The following is a 6,125-nucleotide window of genomic DNA, read 5'->3' as shown; positions in this document are numbered from 1 at the left end:
GAACTTCAATAATAAATACAAGACAGATTGATATTAGTAAGGTGGAGGCCGCTCGTCCTGGGGCAGAAAGCAATGTTCGGCTCTAGTTCGTAAATATTCATGTGTGACCTGCGTGCGTGCAAAAGCAGCTTAAAAGAGACTGAAATCAACTCATCACCAGGGGGCCTTCTCCGCTCACACCACACACAACACTACACCCACACCACACACTCAAACACACACACACACACACACACGAGCACACACTCACAACACCACACACACGACCACCCACTACACACACCACACACACTTACACACACCACACACACACACCCACACACTACAACACATCACATCACACGAACACCTACACACACAACAACACTACAGCAATAAACCCCTACCACGAGCACACAACATCACCCTTTACACCCAACACAATCTCATCCCCTACACCCAACACACCCTCCCTGATATACTAAGCTAGCCCATCCCACCACACCGCCAGCGATTTCCCATCACTTCGCAGCCTCAATCTGGCCTCTGGGGAAGGGCTTGGCTAAGTCAGGCTAAGGTCACAACCGTGTCTTGGAGTACAATTAGACATGATGCCTTCACACTATGCTATTCACTTCTCCGTCATGACGAACGCATTTCACTAGCAGTTGCATGCACACACGCCTATGTGGTGTACCAAAATCAGATTACAAGTTAATGTTGGCACCCACCCTATTGGTCGGAGAGACAAAACAAGACAGACAACTATGCCTTAAGTACTCACAGACACTATATTACCACCCATTGAGACCACCCCTCTGGTGCGCACCAACAAGACTCAGACTAATAGGCTATACTCTACCAACCCAAGTGTAACACCACCATGTGCGATACCGGCAAACAACATAACTCAGAGTCACTGATTGCACACTCCAGTCTTGAACTACAAGAAACAGCAATACTATGTACGATGCTTCCAACAGCAACGACCCATATGTTGCTACTAACCCTCCAACTGAGAACCAAAAAGACAATTCTGAGGCTATACCTTCCATCATGAACAACACCCCATGTTAGTGCTGACTCCCAAACAAAAACAACTATTAAGTATGCTACTTACAGCCCACACTTATGACATACCCTACACATGAGGCGAACCCACCTAATCTTACTAGTTATCTCACTATCGAGTAACCAGACAAACGCCAGCGTTACTTGACCACCACACCTGTACCATCCAAAAAAATAAGTATTTTCACACCTACTCGTAGGAGACACACTCCTACTAAAACAAAATCAAGTACGTATCTACATCTCCATGTACATCACCACACGACTGCCACCAAAGAAAATGATAAGCTTAACTGTCCCAACACGACCACACGATGCTACTACATCTACAGTGCTCATCTCTATTTTCATCTCCTCCTTCCACGTTTGCTTCACATGCTTACAGAACGAAGACATTACACGCTATTACTTACTAACAGACCAATCACACTCTTTAACTTCCTGCACTTTGAGTCCCACTTCCAAATCGACTGAGCTGCCACAAGACGTGTCCATTGATGGCTACTCCACGAGTACACCACTTAATCACTACTCCCACATTGCTTCGGTCCACCACCATTAGTGGGCTACTACAGACACGACGCTTACTTAACAAGACCCTACATCTCTACTATCTCTCACGACCACCACTATGCACTCATCTAGCAACACTATATCTTACTCACACATGTCACACCACTTGGATGCTCATCCACAGACGCTGTACATTGACTTATTCTTTTTGCGTCCACTATAAGACATTGCGCGCGTACACAAGTGACACGTGTGTCATGCCATAACCTCTACTACACTCTTTGGTATCCCACATAGTCGATGCGCTGTACTACATAAAACTCCTAACTACTTTTTGATCCACCTATACTACTCCACAAATCTGCTGATGTGCTTACCTCCACACGGATCGACTATATCATAGACGTGCCACAGACACTATATGCTACTCCTTACAGACACTATGCATCACTTCATCTCACATTTGCCGATCTCTCTATATGACTACTCTCGATCAAGACATTCGCTTATCTTACATTTTGTCCATACCTCCACAATGATTACCCATCGACGTTTGTTACTACTCCATACACTCTAAATCTCACTTGGGTACCACTGCACGTGAGCTCGTCAACCAGACAATCGGTTGATATACTAATACCTCTCCACTCACTGTCTCTCTCTGGTTACCACATATCTAGCAGACACTGTATATCTATCTACTCCCTCAATCATTACATCTGTATAATCCACCATCACAGACACCAACTTACACTCCAACATGGAACGTGTCACGTGTGAGTGACTGCGTCATGCACCAGCAAACCACGTCTCGCGACGTCCTACTTTACAGCGCACAGCGGAGAAAGTTTTATTCCATCTCTATTGCAACCACACATACATTAACCTTGTATCCAAAAAATACTGACCCACCTAGACCCTACATGATCCACACAAGCCCTATATATCTTCCCCACAGCAAGCCTGCACGTGTGTCTAGGATATACGACTCCACAGAATCACGGTGACTCGTGTTGTGTGTGAGTACTGGAGCGTACGCGTGACGAGCTATGTGTCTACAGTGGTTCGTGTGAGCTGAACCAACTACAGGGCTTCATCGTTATCACTGGTTACTGACGAGCGTATGTGATTTAGTGTGTGCTTATGTGTGTGCCAAGACCACTTCTCATGGCTACTCCACAGACACTATGCTACTACCAGACACTACCGTCTACTACAGACCACTATACTACTCCACACGACACTATGCTACTCCACAGACACTATGCTACTACAGACACTTGTTGTTATAGCTAGCTCTACAGACCACTATGCTACGTTGAGCAGACCACATATACTACCCATGTGTGTGCGAGTGAGGCCACTTAGGTGTGTGTAACTACTACAGCACACTATACTACCCACATACACCTATACTTAGTCTGTTCGCGTGTGTGAGCGAACAGTGTGTGCGTTTGTGATGTTTGTGTGTGTGTGACAGCATGACTATCTGTGACTGCTAGCTAGTTTGTGTGTGTGTGTTGTGTTGTGATCTTAGTGCAGACCGATCTACGCTGACTACAGTACACGTGTGTGTGTGCTAGTGTGAGGCGGAAGGCCCTATGGTGATGACTGTGCTCAGTTCTATAGCCTGGCTTTTGAGACGGCACACTGACTTAACGAACCAGCAGCGACTACTACTTGCTACGATAACCTATGCACAGAGCAACACCTAATCTTTGCCCGGCTACCAAGCCCACCCACCTCTTATATTCAATCATGTATAGCGTTTAACTCTTATGTGAACACTAAAATATACAAGCCCCTCCACCGCTACGGCTCACACGAGTGAGGCAAACAGGCGTAGAGAAAGTTTGAGGACTAAGAAATGGAGCGTGACCAGACAAAACACACAATCTTCATATGCTATCAGCTCTCAGCTCTCACTATGCAAGCCACCGACGCTCCATAAATTGCATCTTCTCCACTTCACACAGACACTCTGATACGTATAGACCGTGACTTGAACACCCAACATGCAGATCACATATCTCTACTCGGACCTCCGCTGGACAGGGCCAAGGGCGTCATTCAGTGCACTGGTACCAGAGTATCTCAGCCCATCGACCCTCGCTCACAACAGCCCAGCTGTTCTACTGCACTTACCAAGCACAGATACTGAGAAGAGGAGGAACCTCACCCCATTTAGACCTGCACTACTGCCTTAATCCATGATCCTGTTTATGCCGAATGACACTAAAGAAACCTGTAACTCCAAACAAGAACAACAGAAACTGAGAAACACTACATCTCCGAACAGAGAGCAACGATGAAAGAGAGAGTAAGATCACAACTTAAAGGAGAGTGTTTAAACTCTACAGGACTCCAATGACTCAGTCAGAATCTAGTGCCTTCGCGTGTAAACACACAAAGTAAACAACTACAAGGACTCTGTTGCTTACTCAGTACATCTGGAGCCAACACTAAAGCTCAACTTCACTTGCGTCCCTCTCTAACCCCTGACACTAAGTATAGCACACAGCCCCGCGGCTACTACAGGACACGGTGTGGACCTAGGCGTTGTGCGAGTGAAAAAACACACATGAGCTCTCCTTCCTCCTACTCTACTATGCTGTGTTGTTGTTTGTCTACATGACTCTGTTAGAATTATCATGCCACTTAAGCGAGAGCAGCATCCGGTATTGACTTTCGTAAAAGTGTCTGTGCACGTGTGACTGTGTGTACTACAGACACATATGTTATGTCGTATCTCCCCACCTCACGCCCAGCGCCAAGATCGTGAGTGACGCGGCTGCTAACAACAATCGTACCTCCCATCAAGATGCGACTCCCTTGGAGTTTCGGCTACAAGTCCACAGGACGATCGCCCACTATTGATCAGATCAACCTCACACACTGGCACACGATACCACCCGATGAGAGTCTTCAAGAGAGAGTGTGACGTCAGTGCTACACCGCAACAAGCCGAACATCAAGTTAAGAGCGATCCACTTCCTCTCGTCCTAGGAAGAGATAAGTATGTACACCCATGTGGACCAAAAAGATAAGTATGTACACCCATGTACACCCATGTGGACCAAAAAGATAAGTATGTACACCCATGTACACCCATGTGGACCAAAAAGATAAGTATGTACAGGATTATTTACATGCACACATGTGGGCTATACACACACACACACACACACTATCTCACACACACACACATACACAGACGTAGTTAGACAAACTGATATTAGAGCCCCGTTTTTCCACTGAATTATTTTTCAGTGGAATAGTCTGACAAGTCTCTCCGTGTTAGACCGTTAAATCCATCGACAGAAAGATCAGGAACCAGATATATCATGAAGGAACAGAAACAGAAACAAACTAAATAATTAAACAGCGTTAGAAACATGAAAAAACATGACAATTCCATACCAACGGACATTACCATATCAACGAACATTACCATACCAACCGACATTACCATACCAACAACATTAAATAATTCTAAACACAGACCCTGGGACAGATGTCAAGTGTTTGATGAACCCTTACATATGTAGGATCTTAATTTGGAAATGCAAACTTGTAGTTTATTTGAGGTTTAAAAAGGCTTTTAAAGTTTGTAATTTACACTTTAAAATGTCAGACTTGATTGGCCCTAATGAAAAATGTATCAATGGTTCCATTAATTATAATCCACCTAATCCTTACTGTTTCCTTGTCAATATATCCTACCAAATGTGAGCATGTGTGTGTGTTTGTGTGTGTATGCATGTTCATGGGTGTGTTTCAATGTGTGCCCGAGGTGTCAATTCTAATTCATACAGTGCCTTCAGAAAGTATTSACACCCCTTTACACATTCTGTTGTGTTACAGTCACTGGCCTACACACAACACCCCATAATGTCAAAGTGGAATCATGTTTTTAGAAGAAAGAAAAAAAAGAAGAAAACATTTAAAGCTGAAATGTCTTGAGTTAATAAGTATTCAACCCCTTTGTTATGGTAAGCCTAAATAAGTTCAGGAGTAAAATTTACCTTAACAAGTCACATAATAAGTTACKTGGACTCACTCTGTGTGCAATAATAGTGTTTAACATYATTTTGTAATGACTACCTCATCTCTGTACCCCACACATACAATTCTGATGTGATTGGCCTGACTGAAACATGGCTTAAGCCTGATGAATTTACTGTGTTAAATGAGGCCTCACCTCCTGGTTACACTAGTGACRCCCGCGCATCCCGCAAAGGCGGAGGTGTTGCTAACATTTATGACAGCAAATTTCAATTTACAAAAAAAAKCTGACGTTTTCGTCTTTTGAGCTTCTAGTCATGAAATCTATGCAGGCTACTCAATCACTTTTTATAGCTACTGTTTACAGGCCTCCTGGGCCATATACAGCGTTCCTCACTGAGTTCCCTGAATTCCTATCGGACCTTGTAGTCATAGCAGATAATATTCACATTTTTGGTGATTTTAATATTCACATGGGAAAGTCCACAGACCCACTCCAAAAGGTTTTCGGAGCCATCATCGACTCAGTGGGTTTTGTCCAACTGCAATGGTGATTG

At 44.3% G+C, this 6,125-nt stretch overlaps 1 protein-coding gene across 1 annotated transcript in view; it reads right to left on the bottom strand.

Moving 5' to 3' along the window:
• Nucleotides 1–6,125, bottom strand: part of LOC139027612 (zinc finger protein 469-like) — a 188,598-nt gene that overhangs the window by 146,028 nt on the left and 36,445 nt on the right. The gene's annotated exons all lie outside the window — the stretch shown is intronic.

The sequence above is a fragment of the Salvelinus sp. IW2-2015 genome, linkage group LG4q.1:29 (genome assembly GCF_002910315.2).
Source record: "Salvelinus sp. IW2-2015 linkage group LG4q.1:29, ASM291031v2, whole genome shotgun sequence".
Taxonomy (NCBI): Eukaryota; Metazoa; Chordata; class Actinopteri; order Salmoniformes; family Salmonidae; genus Salvelinus; species Salvelinus sp. IW2-2015.
Note: the sequence above shows the minus strand (reverse complement) of the source record. Positions and strands in the feature narration are given on the sequence as shown.